At 47.8% G+C, this 21015-nt stretch overlaps 1 non-coding gene across 1 annotated transcript; it reads right to left on the reverse strand.

The window, feature by feature from the left end:
* Positions 1-357: 357 nt before the first annotated feature.
* Positions 358-428, reverse strand: TRNAG-GCC (transfer RNA glycine (anticodon GCC)). Its single transcript has one exon. It is a non-coding gene; the product is annotated as a tRNA-Gly (tRNA).
* Positions 429-21015: the final 20587 nt, after the last annotated feature.

Raw genomic sequence — 21015 nt, forward strand, 5'->3', positions numbered from 1 at the left:
CGGGAGAAAAGTGCCACTAGAACTTTACGCAATGAACGGCACCATTCCGCAATGCAACGTCCTCACCCCACCCTCCTCGCCTCTTGGCTCTTCTTCCCAACCGCTCTCCTTCTCCACTGACTCCTCGGCCAGCTGCTCTTTGGAAGGAAGATAACACCGCGATCTCGGAAAACTAGGGCTCTGCGGGTGTGGCTACAAAACTTTGTGTGTGGCGAAGAAAATATATTTCGTTAGGAAGGATACAGGCTAGGCACGTCTATTACTGTGGCACAAGCTGCGTGGCCATTCTATGCGAAAAAATACACAAAGGATTGCAGCTCTCCTCTTGTAAAAACCAGGCCCCCAAAAGTAGAGCAATGCGTCGGCCGGGAATCGAACCCGGGCCACCCGCGTGGCAGGCGAGTATTCTACCACTGAACCACCGACGCCGATGGTGCATAGGCGTACTGCCCATCCATTTATAGCCTAGTCGGTTGCGCAAGTTTCCCTCTATGGAGGTCATTGGACCGGCTGGCTGGCGTCTCCTCTGCGGAGAGGAACTGTCGTCACAGAGCGCGTAGTGAGCGACCGCGCCGCCAATATAGGCCACCAGATTAGACCAACAGCAAGGTAATTTTATGACATTATGCTGTGGACAGGTCACTGAACTTCTGCGAGACGTATTGATAATAACAATTACCGGGGGCAGTCAAGCAACTTACGAGCGCCTACTGCGAAAACGCTCAAATTCTATTTATGTTTTAGTCCAGTTCCACTCAAATTCCAGTTCAATTATATATTCCAATTCTATGTTAATTCTATTCTATTCCTTTGTAGGTGGTGCAGCTGTAGATACTGTAGTAGGATACAACTTAAAAATGAAGAGCTGCTGGTATGGCTTTGGAGGGGCTTTGCAGGACAGAAACAAGGACATTAAGTGGGACACACAGAATGAGCGCTAACTTCCAACTGAAAGAATTGGAATCGAATTGACATATCCTCGAGAAATCAAACGCGCAGCCCAGTTATCCACTGATTTGAGGATGCTGCTAGATATCGAGGCCTAAACTGAACTGAAATAATTTGGGGGCTAAAAAAACGATTAAATGAGCATAGAAAAAACAGGAAGCATGTGGAGATGAATCGCAGACTCAAGTTGCCGTCGGGTCTCCACAAATATATTTGGCAGGGCGCTCTCAGCCAGGCGGGAACGGGATAGCGTTCCGCCGGCATGCAGTTAAGTAGCCACGAAATCCAGTCTGCTCGTGCTAGGCAGGCGCACTGGAACTGTCGTCGTCCTCTGCGGCCGGACCACGATGGCGCGCTACAAGCACCTTCCCCTCCTTCAGAGAGCAACGCCGAAGAGATTACTCAGCATTTAGCAGCAGTTCCTTTCCATAGCAACACAACCGACGTCTCACTGACGCACTGCTCCAATTTACGAGAAGCGCCCTCGCCAGCTGCCCTTCACAGCGGCCAACGACTTCAGCTTTTTCGAAAAATGGTTGACAATAGCAACCTAAACCAAGTTTTGGGCGGGTTTAAATTAGCTGTGACAGCCAGAAGGGAGGGAGGGGGGGGGGGGTTGTGGTGAAACTTTGCTCCACCTAATGAAGAACCCTTCGCGCGTTTATGGTAGGTAACACTCGGCCACGGTCCGCGACGTCCTCTATCACTCCTCAAACCAATCATACCTCATAAGAAAATCAGCTCTGTAATGTTCCGCTTTATTAAACAATCCAGGCAGCAAAGTTATAGAGCTCATAACGTTGCCTCATTGACAACGGACTAATTTTTTGTTGTGGTCGAATTCTGTGCAGGCTCCTGAATGCGGGCGGACCTTCACTGCAGACATAAGCTGTATCCGGCTATAGCACTGACTATTCCTGGTTAACATTTCGTATTTTCCCGTCTTTTTTGATATGACGCCATTTCGACCGATCGCGAGTTTGGAAACACTCAGTTTTTGGGCAACGCTGGGTTTAAGCCCAAATTTGATGCTTTCGCATTAGCGAAGTCTACTTGATCACTCTTTCATACAAGACGCAGAGGGACAGGAGTAAAATCTGTCATGCAACGGCTTAACAAATACACGGGCCCACTTTTTGAAAAGAAAGCCTGTACACAGATAATTAATGCATGGGCTTATAACGCTGCATTACATGACATTACAACAAAAAGAAACAAAAATAAAATGAATGCAGATAAAAGAAGCACCCGGTACATACGTTAGCAGCACTCGGGCCTATCACAGAACAAATAGAATGATACAGATAATATTTTACACCGAAGTAACGTTGAGTAATAAAGATATCTTGCAAAGCGACTGGTTTTCCTTTGGCTGAGAGAAGAAAAAGAAAAGATAGGAAAAAATAGGAAAGAAAATAGGCTAATAATAACTGAAATTCCGCATATTGTGGTTTTACAAAGTCATGGAAGCCGGTTTTGTAAAACCTGCAGGCAACATTTATATGTTCTAAATTTCCGCACATTGATCGGCACCTTTTTTTTTTTGCGTATCGGTCTTCCCGATATATTAAGTGTCAACGATTTTGGTCGGGTTATAGAGCCCGACCGCGGCTGCCACATTTCGATGGAGGCGGAAAGCATAAGCCGCCCGTGAGCTGTGCGATATCAGTGCAAGTTAAAGATCACCACGCAGTTTCAATTATTCCGGAGACCTGTATACCGCTGCACCTCTCTCTTGCTTTCTTCTTTCACTCCCACCTTCCTCCCTTTCCTTACGGCGTGGTTCAGCTGTCCGCCGAGATATGTGAGGCAGATACTGCGCCATCTCCTTTCCTTAAAAAACCAACTTTCATTTCAATCTACTCCGCGAGACATGACTAGATTATCTCAATTTTTCGCTTAGTTTTAAAGGTGTAGTAAAGAGGATCCTATGCTGGTTTTTTTACTGCGATAAATCGTATCTGCATACTCCGAGTATTCTTAGGAGCTTTGAATTATTGTCCTTTGCGGCCGATTGCCCTGTTAATTCGGATTAACCGTCCCGGCTTATATTTTCTTTTTTAGCTCGCCTCCGCAAGTAGGAGTCAATCAACTCGTGGTGCTCCTTTCAGCCAGTTGTTTTCGCTCTTGTTTTGTAGGTTTTCGTCAGTAAATCATTTGAGTCGCAGACAACATAGCCGCAATTTAAGCCAACAGAAATAAAAATACGCGTGTTCTGTTCGCTTTACCTATCACTCCGCCAATGGCAGTGCGGCAAGCCGCCACGCGACTAGCTGAAAGGCACTACATGAGTTGGTTGACTCCTTTCAAACCAAAAAAAAAAGTGTGGGAACCGGGATCGCTGATCCGATTTGAGAGGGAAATCGTCTGCCTAGGACAATAATTCTGAGTTCCTAAGAATGCTTGGAGCGTGTAGATCGAGTTCTCGTGGTAAAAAGACGAGCTCAGAATCCTCTTTAGTGCTCCTTTAATGGGATCGCATCTAGGTTGTCTTCTTGCAAAAACCACCGGGTTTCTCCGTGACGAAATTATCTGATTGGTCGAGGGGGCCGTGACGTCAACAGCCCCATATATGCGAAAATCTGAGGACTAGAATGTTCGAGTATATTCTCTTAGAATATAGTATGGGATTATACCAATCTAATCTAATAGTCCATTTAAATCCACCGATTAATCCACTTTGTTTACCCACTACTTCCCCTGATTCACCTTAATCCACCCATTCGTCTGCACTAATCCACCCACTAGTCCAAATTATGGGATTGGCCTGCTTCCAAAATTATGGTGGTCCTTTGGAATCCTCGGGGAAGGAGGGGGGGGGGGTGCAGGCCACCTTACAAATCGCATTTTCTTCTTTAAAGGCTCGTTCACATGTAAGCGACTGAGAGAACTGAGCGATTGGGATGCGCGTATACCTGCGAAAATTTCCAACCTGTTGGAACCTCGTGGCTCTGGCCTCTCGAGCCGCCCCGACAGCTCGAAAACAGTTTTTGCGCCGCTGTGGTAGTAATGGCGAGCGTTTTCGCTTGCATGTGAAAAAGGCTTATGAACGTGGCTAAGAGGGCCTCCAAGTTTTTGTTCTTGTTATTTTGCAGAATGAAACCAGTCCTATGAAGGCCCAGGTGTTTATTCACGCATCGTATGCAGTCCGCCATTAGCGACGAAATTTTATTTCGTCGCATAAGTTGGTAATCAGCAGGGCGATGTAAGACCCGTTCTGCGCCCTGCTCCGCGTAATCCAGCGATCGAAAACGCTACTGTGCATGCGAGATGCAAGGAGCGGTGTAACATAGCGCCGAGCGAACCAGAGCTCCTTGATCGTACCAGTTGCGAAACTTCCTTAGGGGCCAGGTATTTAAAAAAAAGGCAGCCTGAGTGGGTCAAATTTCGGAAGATTACGAATTGTAGCGACTTCTGTGGTCGTTAGCGTAATCTGCCTCCAAGTTACAAACTTCGCGCTTGTTGATAAACGCACCATCGGTTTGCAACAAAATCGGTGAAACAGATCCAGGAACGAAACTTTACGGACATAACAGGATTCCTCCTCGGCAAAACAGCAGTCCGTTGCCAAACATTCCTTTGTACATAAACAAGAAGCTAATCACTAGATAAAATTATGAGCTCTAAAATTCTGACCGCTCTTGCATGTTTGATATAGTCGAACATTAAAAAACGCTGATTTCGTTCACTGTTGCGGTTTATTGGACAGCGGGGTAATAGAGGGTGGCACGGACCACGTCACTTTTTAAAGTCAATTTTTAAGTCACTTCAGCCACTTTTTAAAGCGGAGCTTCCCAACTGCTACGATATAAACGCACTGGAGCCAACGAGTGCACGCGATTGCGTATCGCGGTTAAAAATAATCAAGCATGGCAACGGCCTGTCCGTCTGGATATTCCCGATATTGCCTGGAGGAAAAGCGGGCGCCACCGTCTATGCGAGTTCCTTAAAGAGCCCTTCTTCCACCGCGAGATTGCCGGGAAGACGAGGTCTCTTATTTGGCTCTGTTAGTGTAATTAACTCAGCTGAAAACGAAGATTTTGCCTCCGAATCGAGAGCAACGTTGCCGTGCTCCGCGATGCTATCCTCTGCAAACAGATGGAATTACTTTATCTGTGCGCTTTTCACTTGCATAAATTAAACACAATTAAGTGTTAGGCTGGCAAGAAAGCTTTCACTCCCCAATTGTGTAGCTTCTATTCGGATGGACTCTACTCAGACAAATGCAAAAATTGTTACGCGAAATCCGATCTAAATCATATGATCTGGAACTGCCCGCAGTCCCTACCCGCGAGTCGATTCATTACCAACTCTGATCATTGGGAGGCTCTATTACTCAGCCCTGACCCGGGGACACAGATCAAGCTCCTCCAGCTGGCTGAAGACGCCGCCGCTGCCCAACGGATAGCGGCCGCCGTTTAAGCGGGGGGCGACTTCGGGTCCCTCCTCTATATCCGCTGGAAATAAAGTTCCACCACTACCACCACCACGGCGTTTCTTAGAGGTTTGCCAATCTGTGACCTTTATTATCAGCAGGCATGTCGCTTGGCTCGCTTCAATATTTCGTGCTTTCGCTCGCCAAAATGTCGAGCGGCGCCGCAGCTGTAGCAATCTGATGGCCCTCTTTTCATTATGTGTCTTCTTTCTTAGAGCGCAGCTCTTTGGCGTCCGTTCCTGGGTTTCGCGTCGGCGTCGTCGTCGGCGTTGTCGTCGGCCTCGTAACCAGCTCCGCCCCCCTTTCATCCGCAGCTGGGGTTGACTCACTATCGGCGTCAGCGGCATCAGTCAGTCGCTGCTATCTCTTCCCTCCTCCCTTTATCGTGTTGTCCGCTTGCTGCGCGCGCTTCTGCCCCCATCGTTTGCCGCTGGGTGTACACGCCGCCCCCCTCCCCCCTCTTCCTGCGAGTCTCCGGTTGTCAAAGCGCCGGCTCGAACTTAATTCCTTTCTTCGCTCCTCCTCCAATGCAACCCCTGTGCGGTGGCAATCAGAGAGCCAGATCGGTGGCGGCGGATATGTATATGTGCACCGCCCGAGCCGAAATTGCCGCTGCCGTTCGCCACTGCGAAATTATCTGCCAGTTCTTTCTGAGCCATGAGCGAGACGACCGATGGAAGTCCTCCGTCTGCTAAAAAAAAAATCTGGGATAGCGCATACATGTGTTGCTCGATTTCTTTGCCTCAATCTATCGAAAAGGTGAAACAGCTTATTTGCTGCGCTCAAATTTCGCATTATGAAGTAACGTAATCGTCCGTAATTTTTTCCACGCGCGTTCCAGATAAGGCTTGAGAGCACCCGCGCGCACCGTCATGATGCGATGAAATGCCCGCGCGCGCGTGGCTAACTTGTCGTGGAAGCAGCGCATTTTCAGAACGATATTCGCAACGGAGGACAATGAGTGTTACAGTTGCTGCCTCGCCGTGCCACCCTGGCAGGTGGCAGTTAATGATTGATAGCGAGAGTTCGCTCACCGTTGTCAGCGCTAACGCATACGGCTAGCCCACATCTCCCTCTCTCATTACCCCTCGTACCTATAAGCGCGATTCAGGCGTCCACTGACAAAGGGAGCCAGTTAAGCGCACTTCCTTTCCTTAAAATGGCACAACGTTGTCAACGCCAACGCATTCAGCGCACATCTGTCACTCAGGCAGAACGTTACGCGTTGTAAGACACCTTGACTTAAAACCCCTTGTGGCGGAGGAGGTTGCAATAGCGATCGCTCTAACTCAGCCAGGTACCAAATACGTAGTAAGCGACTGCAAAGCCGCAATTAGAAATTACAGCAAGGGACGCATCCACGAAATGGCGGCTAAATATCTAAAAGACTTTATCCCAGCCCACAATATTCTAATTATCTGGACCCCAGCCTACTCGGGTCTGGTTGGAAACGAGGCCGCCCACAGGCTCGCCCGCTCCTCTTTACCCCGGGGAGCCGTGGACACCTCATACGAATTCAGCACTAAAGAGGAAACCAATACCTTTAATAGCATCACAGACATTCAGAAAAAGAACAAAAGGATCTATCCTCCTCCGGATAGGTCGCTTAGCTCGGCTGAGGCCTATGACTGGAGAAGACTCCAAGCTAGAAACTTCGCATCCCCGCTCTGGAGGAGCTGGACAGGAGGTGACACGAGGGAGGATGCGGAGGTGTGCGAGTTCTGCGGGCATACCGCTACACTCGAACACATACTATGGAGATGCCCCAGTGCCCCAGGATATGGCAGAATGAATAATGCAGAGGAATGGGAGACCATACTCAGAAGTACCGGCCTTAGCATACAACGATACGCTACCCGCCTGGCAGCAGAAGCTGCGCGACTATACCGTTGCTAGTTTTCCAGCTGCGACGCTGCCCCTCCCCGGACGCCTGTGTGCGGACCCGGAGGGGCACGGGTCTTCTTCTGGCGGAAATAAAGTTTCTTCACTCACTCTGTCACTACCGCCACGTAGCTTGGAGCACGACTGAGGTCTCCACTGTTCCAACTGGGCAGTTATGTGCCTTTCCTCTGCTTTGCAAGCTACCGCTCCGTTGTTTTCGCAGCTTAAAGCGCGACTAAGGTGTCCACTGCTGGTTACAACGGACAACGGCGACGGCGACGCCGCGAAACGCAGAGAGACAGAGAGAGAGAGAGAATAAACTTTATTTATAGAGTCTTTGAAGAGGAAGGCTCTCTTCTGGCGCAGACGGGCTACTGTCGCTTGGTGGCTTTGATCTCTTTGATCTCGGCGAATTGGTCAGCTCTCTCTGTGAGCAACTTTTGCTGCCACAGGTCCGAGCTACGCAGCGCGGTCTCCCACTGCTCCTCTGTGGTTATTCCGCAGAAAGGGGCGCCAAGGAGCTGCGCTCTAAAAAGAGTTATTATGACGGCAGAGGCCGCAGAATTTATTAATGCCCGAGCATTAAATGGCTAATTCGCGTAAGCGAAATGTGTCCGCAATTTTGCCCGCACGATTACGTCGTTCTCTGAAGATAAATGTGTGAAAGTGTGATTGTGACAGACAGTGTATGCTAAAACGTTGTCGTGGGAAAAATTTCGTGGATGAGGTATAATTAGTTAATTAATTAAACGCGAAAAACGCATAAAATAGTCATAAAACTACCACGGACGTCGATCTAGTATGTGGGCGTTTTGCTTGCGCATTTCTCCAAAGGGGGTCGCTGCAGTGATCTCAAAGTTTTTGCAGCCATTAACATGTGGGTTTTGAACCCATACTATGCAATGAAATATCCAGTGACTGTATGCAGCGAGATAATGACTCTACAGTGGATGGATGGATGGATGGATGGATGGATGGATGGATGGATGGATGGATGGATGGATGGATGGATGGATGGATGGATGGATGGATGGATGGATGGATGGATGGATGGAAGGATGGATGGATGGATGGATGGATGGATGGATGGATGGATGGATGGATGGACGGACGGACGGACGGACGGACGGACGGACGGACGGACGGATGGACGGATGGACGGATGGACGGATGGACGGATGGATGGATGGATGGATGGATGGATGGATGGATGGATGGATGGATGGATGGATGGATGGATGGATGGATGGATGGATGGATGGATGGATGGATGGATGGATGGATGGATGGATGGATGGATGGATGGATGGATGGATGGATGGATGGATGGATGGATGGATGGATGGATGGATGGATGGATGGATGGATGGATGGATGGATGGATGGATGGATGGATGGATGGATGGATGGATGGATGGATGGATGGATGGATGGATGGATGGATGGATGGATGGATGGATGGATGGATGGATGGATGGATGGATGGATGGATGGATGGATGGATGGATGGATGGATGGATGGATGGATGGATGGATGGATGGATGGATGGATGGATTGACGGATGGATGGATGGATGGATGGATGGATTGACGGATGGATGGATGGCTGGATGGCTGGATTGACGGATGGATGGATGGATGGATGGATGGATGGATGGATGGATGGATGGATGGACGGATGGACGGATGGACGGATGGATGGATGGATGGATGGATGGACGGATGGACGGATGGACGGATGGACGGATGGACGGACGGACGGACGGACGGACGGACGGACGGACGGACGGACGGACGTTTGGTCGCCTAATGAACGCTGCGGCCTATTGCTGCAGTGCCGCGTGTCTGCCACAAGTTAGCGCTAAGGCATGCAGCCCCCATCTCTCAACACCTCACGTACCTATAAGCGCGATGCAGGCGTCCAGGAAGCCAGTTATGCACTCTTCCTTTCCTTACGGTCATCGAAGTGTAAAAGAACGCCAACGCCAATGACCACAATGAACGTTGCCACCGCGGTCGGGTTCGAAACCGGGTACTCCGGCTCGGCAGCCAAGCGTTCTAACTACTGAGACACTGCGGTGGAGCACCGGAACTGGGTGAGAACCACATGTTGTTTTTCGTCGTGTCATCATCATCATAAGCCTGACTACGCCCACTGCCGGACAAAGGCCTCAACCGGCGAGCTTGAAAGCTTCCCCTTCAGCCCACTGGCGTCATCGGGGTAGGGGACGCGCGGTGAGGTGTGTCGCCCTAATCGATTGCAAGTTACTGTGAGCAGCCAAAAAAAAGTATTTTTTAGTTATAGGGTCCACGCTGAGCTTCAAAATTTCACTCGAATACCACCTCTACAGATATGCTGCATTACAATATGCCCATCGAAATAATTTCAGGGTACCCTTAGTGAAACACTACAACGTTCATTCCGTTTGCGGTTGTGATTGGCCCGAGCAATAATACATCACGCCGTTGACCATGGCCCAGTGTTACCATCTGCTTTTTATCCTACTACAGTAAAAACTAGTACTGCACCCGGGCCACCCGCGTAGCAGGCGAGTATTCTACCACTGAACCACCAACGCTTTTTTTTCTTTATTGCCTGGCTTAGGCACAAAAATAACAGTAAAACACACGAACATATATACACAGCGTTCAAATAGCCTGTACCCGCGAGGGGCAGGCATTGTCATGTTAAAATTCCTTGAGCACTGTCAAGGGCTCCAGCCTTGACAGCCACTCGGGAACACATGTTTGTAATTTCACCGTCTCCAGCCATATCTGTACGCTTTCACGGAAATACATGCGTGCCAGTCATGCTTCCGAATCGCAGTGATGACCGGACATTCGAGAGTGCCATATACTGTGGAGGCATATTAACAGAACTTGGTCTAATGGGACGTCATCCTGGTTATCCGTTGGCAAATACCTAATTCCATGAGCATCGAGTGGCAACTCTTTTTTGAGTGTCCTTTGAAGCACATCCCACAAATACACCCCCTCCCAGCGATGAAGAAACACATGATATATTGTCTCCGGCTGTTTACAAATCAGACAGTGGGCGCCCCACGGAAGAAACAAGCCCTTTTCCTCCAGAAATGATTTTACCGTCAATGTACCGGTGTGTAACATAAAGAAAAATGTTTTTGCTCCTGCTGAGACTTTCATCTTCTTTACACGTTTCAATACATTACAGCCTTTGCCTCCAGAGTATAAGGCCCTGTACAAGAGCACCGGGAACACTACATCACAAAGATTCTTGTATTCTGTTTTCTTGTCAACTTTACTCAAGTACTCCATCGAAAAACGTACGCTAAGGAATTTCACACTTTGAACAATCTCTCTAAAGAATCCAAAAATAGGGCCAGGCATACATCGGGTGTGAACCACAGCATCAGGCAGCGCTCGACCTAGCTTTTGTTGGAAAAGAGCTCGCAGGAATGGGTCGCTTACATCCCTAAAAAAATTAACCGGTTCACGATCTGGCGTACAAATAAATGGTCCAACCCAAGCCCGCCATACTTGACCTGCCTAAACAAATTTGTCCTTTTGCACCTCTCCCAACTGGAGGCCCAAATGAACATGGCAAAATTTCGCTGCAGTTTTTGCACATTAACACGAGACCAATGCAAAGCTTGCATCCCATACCATAACTTGCTTATTAAAAAAAGTTACAAACTGTTGCTCTTGCAAATATTGACAAGTAGGCGTTTTTCCATTTCTCCGCTTTCTCCCGGGTTTCTTGCATCTGCTGTGTCCAGTATGGCTCGGTATCCTTACAAACTCTAAAGGCACTCCCAGGTATTTGAGAGGCGTTGTAGCCCATGATATATTAGCAAATGTCTCGGGGGTTGACGGCCATTCTCCATGCCAAAACCCCAGGCACTTACCCCAGTTAACTTGGCTTCCTGTGACTTCACTAAAATTCTTCACAGTATCGATTGTCCTCTTTATACTTTCCTCATTTGCACAAAAAACTGCGACATCATCTGCGTAGGCCAGTAGTTTAATTTCAGTAGACTGCAGTTGGAAACCATCAATGTCTTTGTTTTGTAGAATGCTTAAACACAAAGCATCAATATAAATACAGAACAAAAGAGGGCTGAGGGGACAACCTTGGCGCGCCGAACGCAGTGCGTTGATGGGGGCCCCCAATGACTTATTGACAATTAATCTCGTAGCGCAGTTACAGTACGCCAAAGCCACTCTCTCTCGAATAACTGTACCAACATTAATGTAGTCTAAGATGCTAAACAGAATGTTATGTGACACGCAATCGAAAGCCTTTTCCAAATCCAACTGCAGTAATGCAACACGGTCCCAAGTACCATCACAGCATTCGAGCACACGTCTTGCTTTATGGATGTTCTGAAAAATAGATCGTCCTTTGATCCCACACGTTTGGTGGGGCCCAACTATTTCGGCTATAACAGTTTGTAGCTTGCCAGCAAGCACCTTCATAAAAATCTTATAATAAACGTTCGTCAGAGCAATGGGCCTGTATGACGACACCCACTTCAGCTTATCTGGTTGGTCAGTTTTTGGGATAAGCACAGTATGCGACGACCCGAACGAGGCTGTTAACGACTTCAGTTTATAGGCCTCATTAAATAAGGCACACAACAGTGGTGATACCTGCTGAACCACCGACAAAGATGCTCTGCAAGCAATTCCTATCTCTTTATAGCGTAGTTCGGTGCGTAAGCCGGCAAAAGTAAAGCAATGCGTCGGCCGGGAATCGAACCCGGGCCACCCGCGTGGCAGGCGAGTATTCTACCACTGAACCAGCGACGCAGATGTTTCGTCAGCATACTGCCCGTCGTCTATTCATAGCGTAGCTCGTTGCGCAAGTTTCCCGTTATGTCGGTCATTGGAGCGGCTGGCGCCTCTCCTGAACTGTCGTAGCAAAGTGTGTTGTGAGCGGACCGCGTCACCAAAATAGGCCACCAGATTAGACCAACACATAATTTTGTTACATTATGCGGGAGACTGATCACTGAACTTCTGCGGGACGTAGTGATAATAAAAATTACCGGGGACACTCAAGCAACTTACTTGCGAGTACTGAGAAAACAATAAAGTAAATTCTGTTTCTCTTTGCTACCAATGCCACTCTAATTCAGTTCCAATTATATTCGAATACTACTCCATTTATGCGCTAATTCTATTCTATTCTTTGTGGATGGTGCAGCTGTAGATATTTGTATAGTGGCTATTATTGGTTAGCATTTCCTATTTTCCCTCCTTTAATGACGGCACACCATTTCGACCAATCGCGAGTTTTGATACACCGCCACTTTTTGAGCCAAGTTTCGTGTCTGTCAGCAATCTAAAGCCTTCGCATTAAGGAAGTTTATTTGTTGACTCCGTCATGCAAGACAAAAGGAGACATAAGCAAAAGCTGTCTTGCAACGGCTTAACAAATCCACGTCCATACTTCTTCAACCTACATAGTGATCGATGTATGAAAATAAGTACGCAGAAAATTATTCTAAGAGAAGATCACGTTGTAATACCTAACGTTTGAAGGAAAATTAAACAAAAATGAAGTAAACGCATACACAAGCTTCCCCAAGCACATATGTTAAAAAATAAAACCATAAGCCTATGACAGAACAAATGGAATGATACAGACAGCATTTTACCCCCAAGAAATGTCCAGTAATATCGCCATTCTGCATGTTCTGTTTTTTCTTTGCCTGAAAAAAAAAGCAAGAAAAGAAGTGGTTGTAAGATCACCTTTACCTGATTGTAAGATCACACGTGCCTCTGTCTTTAAAAAGCCATGAAGTTTCAAGTTGATGAAGAAGGTAATGTGCAATGCACATTGCGAGAGTGTGCTGCAGTTTAACAAGAGGCGTGATCTGCTGCGGCGATAGCATATTGCTCTCGTGCAGTGGCCAGCGAAGCTGATCTGTTCGCAGCGCCGCGGGTTTGAAACCCAGTCTGGCAACATTTATTTGATTTCTGGATGGGCTGTTGCTATGCTAGGCTTTGCCAAGGGCACCCTCAAGGTTACCCTTACTTTGGCTGCAGCTTCCGCGACACTCCTTCGAACTAACCCGAGTTTAACGGAGTTAATCCAAGGCTTCACACGAAATTCTAGATTGGGACCGCGTTAGGCAGTACTTTCGCACTAAAATAGGAGAGAAAGGGTGCTAATAAACTCCGAAATGTGGCATATTGCGCTATTATGTCCTGTCAGTAGATCATTACGAAGTCGTGGAAGCCGGTTTAGTAAAGCCTGCGGAGCACATGTTCGAAGTGTACATTGATCTCCGTATTTACTTCGTGTAGCTTTCTCCCTGGCATTTTAAGCCTGAAAGATGGTGGATAAAAATCGCGGAGTATTGTGACCGTTATTTCGCCAAAAAAATTTTTTTTCACTCCTCGCCAACCCCTTCTCACCACTCGGCTCGGCTTCCATTCTTTTCCACGCCTTCTTTCCAATCACTTCGTCCTACTGCTGACCATGCCACCAGCGCCGCCATCTCGGGAAATGAGGCGCTAACAGCTGTCGCCATATCAAATTTGCACCTTTTCTTTTCTACAGTTCTACCTCACTTGCAGCTTTCATAGCTTCTACCCTCAGAACACTATGGCGGCTGGACGGGCACATGGTTGTCACGAAGGAGCCTAGCTCCTGCCTCCAGCCAAATCTGGTAGTTAATAGGGTCGATTAGTTTTACCGTGTTTGTCGAGAATGAAAATGGAAGTAACGAGCAGAGAAACCAAAACATCTGTTTGTACCATTTCATGACCGTCTTCCTAGTTATTCTTAATGCTAACCTTGCGGTAACACAAAGTTACTGAATGCTCTTGCGGTGTTGCATATTCCAGATATCTATATCATAGCGAAGATAGAAAATTTATGAACTTTTATACTGGCTGCATTATAACTCATCTGTGATTTAGACAGTGAAGTTTGTTTCCTGGATCTCTTCAAAATCGGGTCGTTAAAGGGTTGAGATATTGTGCGTTGGAAGAACTTTTACATGTCTGGAGTAGATGAAGAACATAAAAACAGCACACAGACAAAGACTGTCTCGTGTTATTCTTTGTCTGTGTGCTGTCTTTTGTGCGCTTCATCTACTCAAGCTGTACATCAACTTGCCTTGCCCCAGAACGTGTTCTACTGAAGCTTTTGTACAGACGCCTGTCGAAGTTTTCAGAACACGGAGCCACGAATTTTGTCGGAGCCTGGAAGCGTTCCTGACATATGAGTGCGTTGTGGAGCTGGTGCGGGGTAGTGGAGAACACGTACTTAATTCCGCCCATGACTGCATGAGCTTCCTGGCGGCTTCCGCGTTCCAAAACTCCTGCCGTCGTCAACCGCCGCAAAACGTGGTTTTCAAGCGCAGCTTTACAGCGAATTCATTTCACACCCGTAAACCCTTCTACCTCAGCCGCCACTCTTCGCATTTAATATATATGACAGGCAAGAGTTGTTTTTCTGCACGCATGGGCAGCACATTTTTGCTCGGCCGTGCGAGACAATAGTTCCGGCCATTCCTGGGGCATGTACCTCAGGGATGACAACTATCCTGAATGAAGATGCTCAGTGTCCACTTCTCCCGAGGAGGCGCGCACACTGTCATTAATCACAGTAATCACTCCATACTTCATTCGACCATAGTATCGATTAGGGAGATAGTGGAAATTGAACGGTAATGTTGGGCAGCTATCGTATTCAAATACTCATCCAGAAGCAGCGTTGACTCGCAATGGAGGAAGAGGACTAGGAAATTAACTGTAAGTACGGTGAAAACAAAGACAGAGAAATAAAATGCTTGAAACGACAGGTAAAAAACGCAGAAGGTAACAACTGCATTGATTCAATGGAAAAGAAGTGGACTGTAGAGCTGTACAGAAATGGGAAAAGGAAAATCAGGCAGATAAATTTCTATGATAACTCAAGAGTCAGCGCCCTGTTCTCTGAAGCTAAAGAGTGTCTTGGAACGCGAAACTATATACAAAACGAAATTTGACAAACAAGATTACAAACCTCTATTGCATGGAAAATTTGTAGAAACAATTGAACACCTAATTCTAGTAACTCGGATATCGATGCAGACTCTGTCACTTTCCTTGAGGCCCTAGGATTTAGGGACAACAGAGGTAAAGTAAATGAATCTTCGGCAGACGAAGGAATTGGTAGATTGGTGGCCCAAAAGCAGAATGGTGACATAAGGTTAGTAGGGAATGATTAAAAATTGTATTTACAGATAATGGCGAATTCATAGACTGATTTATTATAACGTTGAAGAAATGTATAGAAAAAAAGGCAAGCATGGCGGCAACTTCTAGCCCCCCTTTCAAAGCGAAGGCTCCTAACTTCCGTCCCTCCAGGATGAAAGGACGGGGCAAATCTGCCCGCTGGAAACAAATGCAGGAGCATTCGATTAGGCACGTTACGATGGTGGCGACCCCGTTTGCTGCGACAGCGAATTCCGCGCGAAAGCATTGGATTGCATGGCAACGAGCGCACAGAGTTCATTTTTCGGTGGTCGAGAATAACGTGTCACCAAAAAATCAAATTTCTTCCAAAACGTGAAAGTAAAAAACTTGCGTCCAACGTGGGGCTCGAACCCACGACCATGAGATTAAGAGTATCATGCTCTACCGACTGAGCTAGCCGGGGGACATGGTCAGGATTCCAAAAATGAGTACACAAACAGTGGGAGCAAAAAGAAAAGGCTGCAAGAGCGAGTTGGCAAAGCGACAGCACGTGCTGTTGAGGAGGAGGACAAGCACACGGTAGGCATCGTCGTGAAATCCAGCCTGACATTCCGCAACTCTCAGAGGATGCTAAGCGGCGCGATGGGTTCATTATCCTTTTTTTGTCTCCTTCTTCACCATTTCATTCTGCAAGGTAAAGGCTACTCTCGACAGCTCGCAACAAAAATTGGCGCTGTGCCATCAAATTCTGCAGTACAGTCTTCTAGAACACTGTAGTTGCAGAAAGGGGAAAAAAAATTGGGGGACACTTAAGGATATGACGCGAGAGCGGTTCCTCTTGACCACGCAGACACGGACAGCCTTTCCTCTTTCACAATCTGAATCATGACACGAAATACCCAAGGAGGTTATATTAAACTTCTGGAGTGGAGGGGGCGCTCGAAAAGTGAAGCCGGCGCTCACTGACGCGGCGCCATGTTGCCAGGGGCAGAAAACAGCCAAAACATGCAGCGTCCGCCGTGTAGCTGAGTGGCTGCGTGGCGTTTTGTTGAGGTTGTGCGAGTGCACTGCTTCTCTATTCTTCCCTATATTGCAGGATCTGTAGCTGCAAAAGTTGCTGCCAGAACACGGTGTGAGGACTGTGTGGCAACACTGCATTCTAGTGAGCTGACCGGCCTCATCGTGCAAGGAGCCGTGGTGAGCTTGTAGCACCATCCTATGGCGTCTTGCAGATCTGCGAGGCTGCTGAAAAGGGACTCAGTGTGCTGCATGTTATATAACCTCCTTGGAAAGACCACACGACATAAATTTACAAAGCTCCGCTTTTACCAAGCTGTACGGACCTACCGGCGTAACGTAGCGGTTGCCTGTCTGACTCCCAACGCGCGGTGCTAGGATCGGGGGTTGCTGACGCGCCGCTGATGTCAAGCCCCACAATATCAAAGCGCTTTACGCTAAATGTGGCGCCCGGTGCCATCTATTTAAGACTCGCGTAATTTTTCCGTCACGCTGATGGCAACGCCGAAACCGGCTTGGAAGGCCCGCGGGGCGAGTCTGGCGAATGCGGAAAAAAGCCAATGAAACTTACAGGTTTCGCTAGCTACTGTCTTTCGGTTCGTACGACAGTATGTGATATAGAACAAGCGAATGGAAGCATTCGCCTGCGGAAAAATGAAAAAGAATATACTTTTATCCTCTCCTTAGAGTGAGAGAGAGAGAGAATAGGATTTGATGAAAGGAAACGGTGCAGTTACTGTCGATGGACCAATGCTGACCATTCACCAGAGATGATAATCGAAGCACTGGTAGTCATTAAGAGTTGGTGGCCTGTGGCAGCCGTAGAATGAGTTTTATATTAAGGTATCCTTCTTTGTTGGAACGTCCATCTAGCAATCTACTCCGAGAGACGTAACTAGATTATCTCTATTATTATTGGTTTAGTTTTAATGCGATCGCATCTAAGTTGTCGCTTTACAAAAAATACCGGGTTTCTCTGTAACGAAATTATCTGATTGGTTTAGGGGATGTAGACGTCATCAGACCCCAAATAGGAAAATCTGAGTACTATAATGTTGCATTTTCAGTACATTACTTTGGATTATCATATGAGATTATACAAACCCGATCTATGACTACACCCATTAATTCACTTCACTCTACTTACTACTTCCCCTGGATAACCTTAATCCACCAATTCAGCCCCACTAATCCGCCTAGTAATCGCAATTAATCCACATTGATTTATTTTGTCGGGTGGAGCTGATTCCAAAATTAAGGAGGTCCTTTCGAATTACCGGGGATGGGCCAAGTTACAAATCGCATTTTCATCTTTAAATGGTGGTTCACATGCAAGCGAACTGAGCGATTGGGATGCGCGTCGCTGCGAAATTCGCAACTTCGAACCTCGTAGCTCTGGCCTCTCGAGTCGCCGCGATTTCTCAAAAGATGTTTTTGCGCCGTGGTGGCTGGAATCGCGAGTATTTTCGCTTGCATGCGAAACATGCTTAAGACGCGGGGCGCAAGAACGGTTCCTAAATCTCCCGGCTAATTACCGACTTATGCGAAGCCATAAAATTTCGCCGCTAATGGCGGACTGCATACGATGGGCAAATAAACACCTGAGCCTTCATAGGATTGGTTTTATTCTGGAGATCAACAAGGCCCTCTTCACCACATTCTTAAGAATGTTTCACATTCAAGCGAAAACGCTCGCGATTCTAGCCACCGTGGCACAAAAACTTGTTTCGAGCCGTCACGGCGGCTCCAGAGGCAAGAGCGACGAGGTTCCAACCAGTTGGAAATTTTCGTCGCTACGCGCATCCTAACCACTCAGCTCGCCCAGTCACTTGCATGTGAACCAGCCTTTAAAGAAGAAAATGCGATTTGTAAGGTGCCCCCCCCCCCCCTTCGATAATTCCAAAGGACCCCCATAACTTTGGAAGCACGCCCACCCCAGAATTTGGATTATTAGGTGGATTAGTGCAGGTGAATGGGTGGATTAAGGTGAACCAGGGGAAGTAGTGGTATAAATAAGGTGGATGAAAGGGTGGACTGAGATTGTTTATTAGATTAGGTCACTGTAATCCCTTATGATAATCCAATGCAATATACTCGAACATTTTAGTCCCCAGATTTTCACATATATGGGGCTGATATCGTCACGACCCCCTCGACCAATCAGAGAATTTCTTCACGGAGAAACCCTGTGGTTTTTGCAAGACGACTACATAAATTCGATCGCATTAAAGGTGCACGAAACAGGATTCTGAGCTCGTCTTTCTACCGTGAGAACTCTATCTACACGCTCCAAGCATTCATAGGAACTAGCCCGACGGACAATGCCACCTCCCCACCCGAGACTCAGTCGGGAGGGGGCAGTTATCATAAGGCAGATACAGACGGGGTCACTCCTCGCCCCGGCAGTGCTGCACGTGCATCACCCAGAACTCTATACGAGGGGTGTGTGCAGTTTTCGTGCAGAGGGTCCGGCAGACCAATGCACATCATGTGGGACTGTGCCAGGTTCCCGACCGAAGCTACCTCCAGGACATACCCGCCCGAACACCAAAGAGCAGTGCAGTTTTCAGACAAGGACACTCAACTATGGGCCGACCAGCAGCCCGGTGTGCACTCAAAAAGCACAAGCCACGACCCACCACAAACGGGCCTAACTGGGGTAGTGCACAGTAGGGCATAACCCTGAGTCCACGTTCGGCCAACGTCACGACGCGCTAAACCGCCAGTTGCCGGCATTTTAATAAAGTTACTTCTATTCCTATCCCTAAAGTTGGTTTTTTGAGGAAAGGAAATGACGCAGTATCTGTCTCACATATCTCGGTGGACACCTGAACCGCGCTGTAAGGGAAGGGACAACGGAGGGAGTGAAAGGAGAAAGCAATAAAGAGCCCTAGTAAACGCCTCTGGAATAATTTCGAGCGCCTGGGGATCTTTACTGACATCGCACAACACACGTGCGGCTTCTGCTCTTCGCCTCCATCGAAATGCGGTAGCCCAGGCCTGGTTCGAAAGCGGCCAAAATCGTTGAGACTTAATATGGTGGGAAGACCGGTACACACAAGCACACAAAAAATATATGCCGATCAATGCGTTTAAATTTGCCCCGCTGCGGTGGCTCAGTGGTTACGGCGCTCGGCTGCTGACCCGAAAGACGCGGGTACGATCCCGGCTGCGGCGGCTGAATTTCGATGAAGGCGAAATTCTAGAGGCCCGTGTGCTGTGCGATGTCAGTGCACGTTAAAGGACCCCAGGTGGTCTAAATTTCCGCAGCCCTTCCATACGGCGTCTCTTATAGCTTCAGTCGCTTTGGGACGTCGCGGACCGTGGCCGAGTGCTACCAACCATAAACGCCCGTAAGGTTCTCCATTAGGGGGAGCAAAGTTTCACCACAGCGCCCCCCCCCCCCTTCTTCTGGCTGTCAGAACTAATTACAACCTGCCTAAGCATTGTTAAGGTTGCCATTGTCATCCACTTTTCGGAATAAGTGAAGTTGTTACCCGCTCTAAAGGGTAGCTGGCAAGGGAACCTCTTGAGGTGTCTTTTGTTCGTAAGTTGGGAATCGATAAGTGCGTCAATGAGACGTCGATTGATTTGCTAGGGAAAGAATCTGCTGCTAAATGCTGAATAATCTATTCGGCGTTGCTGTCTGAAGGAGGGGGAGGTGCTTACTGCATTTTTTACGCTAGCTCTTTTGATATCTTTAGCCCCCAAATTATTTTAGTTCAATTTAGACCTTGATATCTAGCCACTAACTCAAATAATAGGATAGCTGGGCATGCGGGTTTGATTCCTCGAGCATGTAAATTCGATTCCAGTTCCTTCAGTTGCAAGCTAGTGTTCGTTCTGTATGTGTCCCTTCATGCGCTTGTTCCTGTCGTGCTAAGCACACTGCAAAATTATACCAGCAGCAGTTCTTTTTTAAGTTGTATCCTACTGTAATATACACAGCTGGGCCACCTACAAAGGAATAAAATAGAATTATTATAGAATTGGAATACAATTGGAATGGAATTAGAGCGGATTAGGAGTAAAAAAATGGCCTGGCTTAGCTTATGGTTAAGCCTAGGATGCGAAGCATACCGCCGGCGGAGGCTGCGCGTCCGCAAGCGAGCGCACGAGTTGAGCCCCAGCTTTCAAAGCTGTTGTGACGTCATATCACGTGGTGCGCCGACGTAGGTCAAGTGATAGCTACGCGACCGCGCGCTGCGCAGCAAGGAAGAGCTCGGTTGTGCGGCTAGTATGCTTCGCATAATATAAATAGAATATGAGTGTTTTCGCAGTAGCCGCACGTAAGTTGCTTGAGTGCACCCGGCAATTTTTATTATCAATACGCCTCGCAGAAGTTTAGTGACCTGTCCGCAGCATAATGTCATAGAATTACCCTACTGTTGGTCTAATCTGGTGGCCTATATTGGTGGCGTGGTCGCTCACTACTCGCTCTGTAACGACAGTTCTCCTCCTCAGAGGAGACGCCAGCCAGCCGGTCCAATGACCCACATAGAGGGATACTTGCGCAACCAACTAGGGTATAAATAGATAGGCAGTACGCCGTTGCAACATCG

This window comes from Amblyomma mixtum, chromosome 1 (assembly GCF_055824585.1).
Source record: "Amblyomma mixtum isolate Tamu chromosome 1, ASM5582458v1, whole genome shotgun sequence".
Classification (NCBI taxonomy): Eukaryota; Metazoa; Arthropoda; class Arachnida; order Ixodida; family Ixodidae; genus Amblyomma; species Amblyomma mixtum.